Source organism: Schistocerca nitens, chromosome 2, assembly GCF_023898315.1.
Source record: "Schistocerca nitens isolate TAMUIC-IGC-003100 chromosome 2, iqSchNite1.1, whole genome shotgun sequence".
Taxonomy (NCBI): domain Eukaryota; kingdom Metazoa; phylum Arthropoda; class Insecta; order Orthoptera; family Acrididae; genus Schistocerca; species Schistocerca nitens.
The window spans coordinates 10,862,999-10,869,837 of NC_064615.1; positions in this window are offsets into that span (position 1 = coordinate 10,862,999).

The following is a 6,839-nucleotide window of genomic DNA, read 5'->3' on the forward strand; positions in this document are numbered from 1 at the left end:
GAGTCCAGTGTGCTGCTCATTCTTAGGCAAGAAAAATAATCTCTGCTCTTTCTTGACATGAAATTGGTTATGTTTTCTCTGAAATAAATTAACAAGTTGAAACTGATAATATATGGTTATCTCAATAATATTAATCTTGGAAATTCCTGGCAGATTAAAACTGTGGGCCGGACCGAGTCTCAAACTCGGGATCTTTGTCTTTTGTGGGCAAGTGCTCTATCATCTGAGCTATCAAAGCATGACTCATGACCTATCCTCACAGCCTTACTTCCACCAGTACCTTGTCTGGGAAAATTAATCTTGCCATATATAAGTTCATCCAATTTGCCAATATCTCTTTTCCATCAGTAAATTCTATCTGTCCAGATTTTCTACCATTCCAGTTTTGGATTGTGTGTCCACTTCTTCATCACAGAGCGGTGAGAGAGAGAACCGTTCTGTTAAATACAAAAAAGATGACTGAATACACTTACTGCTGCTTTTGAAGTCGTGGAATCTACCTTTTCATTTGATTTCAGATATGTTTGGAAGCACAGATCCAGATGAGGAACTTCTACAACTCCACTGCACTGAAGCCACAGTTTGACACAAACACTTACAATGGAAAGAGATACATCTCTAAATGTATTTTTATTTTCAATAAATGATTGAAGCTGTGATTTTAGAAGAACCATTTTTAAGCAGTCAATAGCTTTTGCTATCCATTTTGCTTGGTGTGTTGCTCGAGGAGGGTATATTTTCATATTTCCCCCGCCAAAGTCTCCTCCCAAAAAATGGTAGACAGAGGTCTACGAGTTCACAGTAATCACTTTTCTCTGTTGGGTTATCTAATTAAATTTTATAAAAATGCAACAACATGTTAACTTTTGCCTTGTTAGATACCAAATGGACAGTCATTTTGCCTTTGAAGTAATTATATTGATTCTTTTCCAGTTTTCTCTCAGATGTTTAAAAACTGTTTCATTAGGTGTGCTTGTTACACCACATACTTCACGGTCAAATACACTTGTAAAAACAAGTTTGTGTGTGTGATGACGGCATGGGAAATGCAGCTCCCAGTCCAATTAGCATTCAAGTAAGAGGCATGCCCCCATTAAGACAGCCAGTGTTTGAGGCAGTTGTGTCACTGCAGAGAATTTGTATATTGTCTTCAATACCCCAATACTTTGTTGCAATCCAAACAGCGTTCACTTGCTCTTTACAAAAACTGTTCTGTAATTTTGAAATGCCACTGAGCTGTTCACTGTCACCAAATGTAGCAATTATTGGAAGTGTTTCTCCTTTTGGATTCCTGACAGATAATGCTGGTAAGTTTACCATCCTAATGGACAGTAATAAATGCAAGGATATCGTTCTTGAAAGCTTATTTTATTGTTTCAGAATATTCCCTTCTGCGTGAAGAGAAGATTTATTAATATAGAGGTCTCCAAGTATTGTGACCATGTGCCTCTGCTGTCATCTGAAGAATATACATGGAATCTCTTACTCTCACCTGTCATCTATCCAAGGCAGACGCTAATTTTTCAGTTGTAAAACCTTGGTACTTCGCCTTGCAGCATTCTCCAATGAAATACTCTCAGCAGTATGTTCTACAAACACACCATCTGTTTGGTCTTGCCCACTCGTCTCATATAGGGTGCCTAAGGGATGCTGTGTTCTCGGAATGCTATACAACAGTTCAAGCAAATAACATTGACAATACTTAACTTTAATGTACATAGGTGTCACAAGTGATGGGCGACATACGACATAAATCAGAGTCCTGTGATATATTCAATGTTCCGGCAAGTCTGTCACATATTTGTGAATCACAACTAACTTTTCTCGTAGCACACTCTGCTAGGCCTTGCTATGCTCCGTGAATTCGTTCCACTAAAGTCTGTATACTGAGCCGATCTGAGCGACCAAGGCTGGCAGCGGCAGCGCTTATATTCACTTCGGCTTGAGGATGCTACTGTCGTGGTGCGGTCCTATTCCGTGCACCATTGGCCAATAGTGTTTCACCGCCTTCTCTGGTCTTGCACTCTTCATCTTCATTCCGGCACTTGTGGTTACACCAGGACACCATCACTAACGTCAATTTCAACTGAATTAGAAAATGCCCTATCTGATTCTTGAGATGATGAAGATGGAAATGTAGCTGAAGATGTAGAAATAGTTGCTGTGCACTTTTCTTTTTCTTGTCTTCCAGATTCTCTCTGCCTCGCCTTTTCTTCTTTATCCACAAGTGTTTGGTCTACTCATGGCAGGTAGCCTTTACGCCCTGGCTCTCTCTGTTAAAGTAAAAATGTCCTATATTTTTTCAGTTTTGATTGCTTTTTTGGCATTTATGATATCAAATACATTGTCCAAATTATGTATAAATTTGTCTTCATGGTGCCTAAACGCATCTTGACACTTTCTTGCATTATCTTTCAGTTTTCTGCACCTGAATATAAGTTAAAAAGTTATGTGAATAATGCTGAATAGCTCTTGTCAGAATTCTTGCTTTCTTGCAAAATATGCACTCAGAAACAACAAGATTAGCACTTCAGCTAATGGTTAATTTTACTTCCCATATGTTATAAAACTTGCAGCACTTGTCTGACAGTAAATTGTATACAGTTATTTGGTGTTTTATATTAATGTGATACAATCCCTAGCAAATAAACAATTAACTGCACTGCACATGCATGTACTATGATGACGTCAGCACGATATATACGAACAATGTGAAAGATTATGCTCCTAAAGCGAGTTCACACTCCAGTCAGCATGAGTTACAGTGCTTCTAACACAACAGAATTTTATACCTGTTTTAAAGTCATTCAAATGATACTGGAGGGTGAGCGCTCAAAAATATTGAAGTAGGAAAATAAGGAACACCTTACTGTAGGCTGGTTGCTTTGCAATTGGGAGCCAAAGCTTGTTTCACTGCACCACTTCTCTCCTCTGTGGCGGTCTTAATTCTAGTTCCCCCCACCCCCACCCCCCCACCCCCCTCACATCCAGCTGCCAGTTTACAGTGTCCGCACTCTGGACAATAGCGACTGAAAAACAAAATCTGTCAATGTATTTTAACTATGCTGAAAGTCTTCCCTAACCCATGAATAAAAACATTTTTGGTTCTTCTTTTAGCCTAACTGCCTTGTCAGTTCTATTTGTAGCATTATCAAGTATGGGCTAGATGGCTATGAAAGCCCACAAAAGGTTGAAATGAATATCAGCCAGTTTTGTAATTTATCGAATTGGGTTGAAAAATAATAATAATGTTGAGAAACACCTTAAAACACACACACACACACACACACACACACACACACACACACACACACACAGTTTACCAGTGGGGAAATCATGTTGCTTCTCAACAGAAACAATTATTTGTTGTGAGCTTAACTAGAGCCAACAGAAGAAAACAAGCAAAGACCATTAAAAAAAGCTGCTGAAGTTTTTGTGACAGCCAACATTCCTGTCTAAATGCTTCTCAATCATGACTTTTTGACAGTTTCATAGCACTAAGACTTTTCTTCAGGCATGTGGCATGACAACCTTTTAAATTTATACATGTAGTCATTTACAAACAAAAAATTAGATGCAAATTATGCGAAAAATAGATGCTATGTTTTGAAGCCCCTACTTGTGAGACATGAGAATGAAGCACAATTCTGCAACACTCAAGAGACAAAGGACAACTACAGGCTCAGATCTCTTCCAGAATTGGTCAGTAGGCTTGCAGATAAAACAACTGGAGTTTTGTTCTTTTCACAGTGAACAGTACGCTTGCATTCTGATGATCTACAATGACAAACATCACTCAGGCAAAATTTGGTCATTTCATCAGAGAAGTACATTTATTAAGTGTAAGTGGGAAACATCTGTTCTGGACACAGTACTTAAGTAAATATTGATAGTGGTGAAGAGGAACTCGCAGGTTTTTACTTGATGAATTGTATTTGTGAGGGAGGATTGGAAGGGTGCATACTGACATCTGGAAGAATCAGTAGTAATATGGCAATAGGGCTTTCCTGGTGCAGTCAAAGCAAGTTGCATGTGATGCACCGTGATGTAGAGGAGGGGTAGATGGGGTTGGGTGGGTATAATGATTGCAGTGAGGAGAGGGTAGGGGGGGGGGGAGGGGGGGAGGAGGTCCATATGGCACAGGTTCAGCATTCTCTGAAGCCAACCATGTACTACTCAATATGTTCTGCTGTTGCGAGAGTAAACACTGCTCATGGCCACAGCTTAGAAAGGGTCATGTCCACATAAACCACTCTACACAGGTCACAGCAGAGATGATATCTGATATGGCTGTTTTCACAGGTGACAAGACTTGGATAGAAAGTGTCAGATAGGTGCACAGGACAGATCTTGCGCCTGAGTCTTCAACAGGTGTCTGATCCATGTGTTTCTTGGCATCGGTGTAGCATAAGAATGGACCAGCATATTTTGTAGATGGTACTGATGGCAGAACACCGCTTTGACGGGTGCTATGGCCAGTAGCCAGAAATGACAATGGCCATGTGAATATGTGTGTGTATTCTGTGTCTGATGAAGGTCTTAGTCCGAAAACTACATTTTCAGCAATCTTTTTCATTGTGTGTGCCTGCAACACAATGCATCCTCTGTGTGGTGAGTAGGAATATAATGTTACTTAAAATCCATCTTGATTGCAAAATTTTTATTCATATGACCGGTTTCGGTACCCGAAACCGGTCATATGAATAAGAAATTTGCAATCAAGACGGATTTTAAGTAACATTATAATATCACTGATTGCTGTTATCCCATAAGACATTACATCTGTTTTTGCAAAGTAGCAATATATCCTTTCCACATTATTGTTATTCCCCCTGGAATTTAAGAAAAAGGGAAGAACATCAGGATTTAATGTCCTGTTACACTGAGTCATTAGAGATGTAGCACAGGCTCAGAATTTCTCAAGCTTGGACGGAGGGGTGAGGCGGGGGGGGGGGGGGGGGGGGGGGTCGGCTATGCCATTTCAAAGGAACCAGAAATGCTCTGGAAACATCCCCCAGGCTGTGGCTAAGCCCTGTCTCCACAATATCCTTTCTTTCAGGAGTGCTAGTTCTGCAAAGGTTCGAAGGAGAGCTTCTGTAAAGTTTGGAAGGTAGGAGACGAGGTACTGGCAGAAGTAAAGCTGTGAAGACGGGGCATGAGTCGTGCTTGGGTAGCTCAGATGGTACAGCACTTGCCCGTGAAAGGCAAAGTTCCCGAGTTCGAGTCTCGGTCCGGCAAACAGTTTTAATCTGCCAGGAAGTTTTATATCAGCACCACTCCACTGCAGAGTGGAAATCTCATTCTGGTACACACATTTGTAAAATGTACACATGTTGTAAAATTCTATTGACTTTTCCAAATACATTGCCTGCTTGTGGAATGCAGGTTATCTTTTCCAGTTGGTCTTCATTGGGTGAAATAGTCTTTCACCTGAAGGAATGTCAAATTTGGCAGTCACCAAAGCTGTTTTCTGGAACATGTCCCTGAGGTGGTCCACTGCAGGTTTAAGTCTTTCTTAGTCTGAGATCAATTTGTTCTACAACAATCAATCAATCTGTCTGCATGTCTGGGAGACTTTCAAGTGTCCTAATGTTCCTTTAGCACCCTGCCAGCGATCGGGATTATGCACAGTGCACTAATTCTTTACCCCACCGTTTTATCGCTTGTACACCTCTAGTTTGGGCATCACTGCAGGTAGAAGTTTATGACCTTCATACAAGTTTTCTTATTTACTATGTGCTTTTACATTTACAGATACTCTGTCCAGGTTATCTTATTTTCTAATTTTTTGAAACCAGTTACATAACTTTTACAAATTTCACTTAGCCTATTATCAGCCTTTAAAATGTACTGGGTGTAACATTCATACATGAGGTCTGTTCAGAAAATTCCAGAACATTTATTATTTTGCTCCAATGGTATGTTGGAGCGAAATGCGGTTGCCATCGCTGCACGTACCTGTGTTTAATGTATAACTGCTAGCAGTTCCATTGCTGTATGTGTGTTAGTTATTACTCAGTGAGTATAATGGTGTGTTGCACAGTTTGTCAAGTTCATGATGGCAGTATTAGAGGAGGATTATTAAAATTAAAAGTTAACAAATTTCTCTTCTTCAGAAATTGCCTTTCTTGTGATTGCCAGTATATATTTTATATCCTTGCTACTGTGACCATCATCAATTGTTTTGCTGCCCACAAAGCAAAACTTATCTACTGCTTTTAAGTGTCATTTCCAAAACTAATTCCCTCGGCATCACCTGATTTAATTTGATTACATTCCGTTATCCTGATTTTGTAGATTTCCATCTTATATCCTCCTTTCAAGACACTGTCCATTCTGTTCAAATGCTTTTCTAAGTCCTCTGCTGTGTCTGACAGAATTACAATGTCATTGGCACACCTCAAAGTTTCTATTTCTTCTCCTTGGATTTTAATTCCATCTCCAAGTTTTTCTTTTATTTCCTTTACTGCTTGCTCCATATATAGACTGAATATCAGGGACAGGCTACAACCCTATCTCACTCCAGTTTCAACTACTGCTTCCCTTTCATTACCCTCAACTGCCATCTGGTTTCTGTAAAAATTATAAATAGCCTCTTGCTCCCTGTATTTTACCCCAGCTACCTTTAGAATATGGCGGTCTGAGTATTCCATGCAACATTGTCAAAAGCTTTCTACAAATGCTATAGACGTTGGTTTGCCTTTCCTTAACCTATCTTCTACCAGAAGTCATAAGATCAGTATTGCCTCACATGTTCCTACATTTCTCCTGGATTCAAACTGGTCTTCCCCAACGTCGTCTTCTACCAGTTTTTCCACTCTTCTTTAAAATATTTGTAT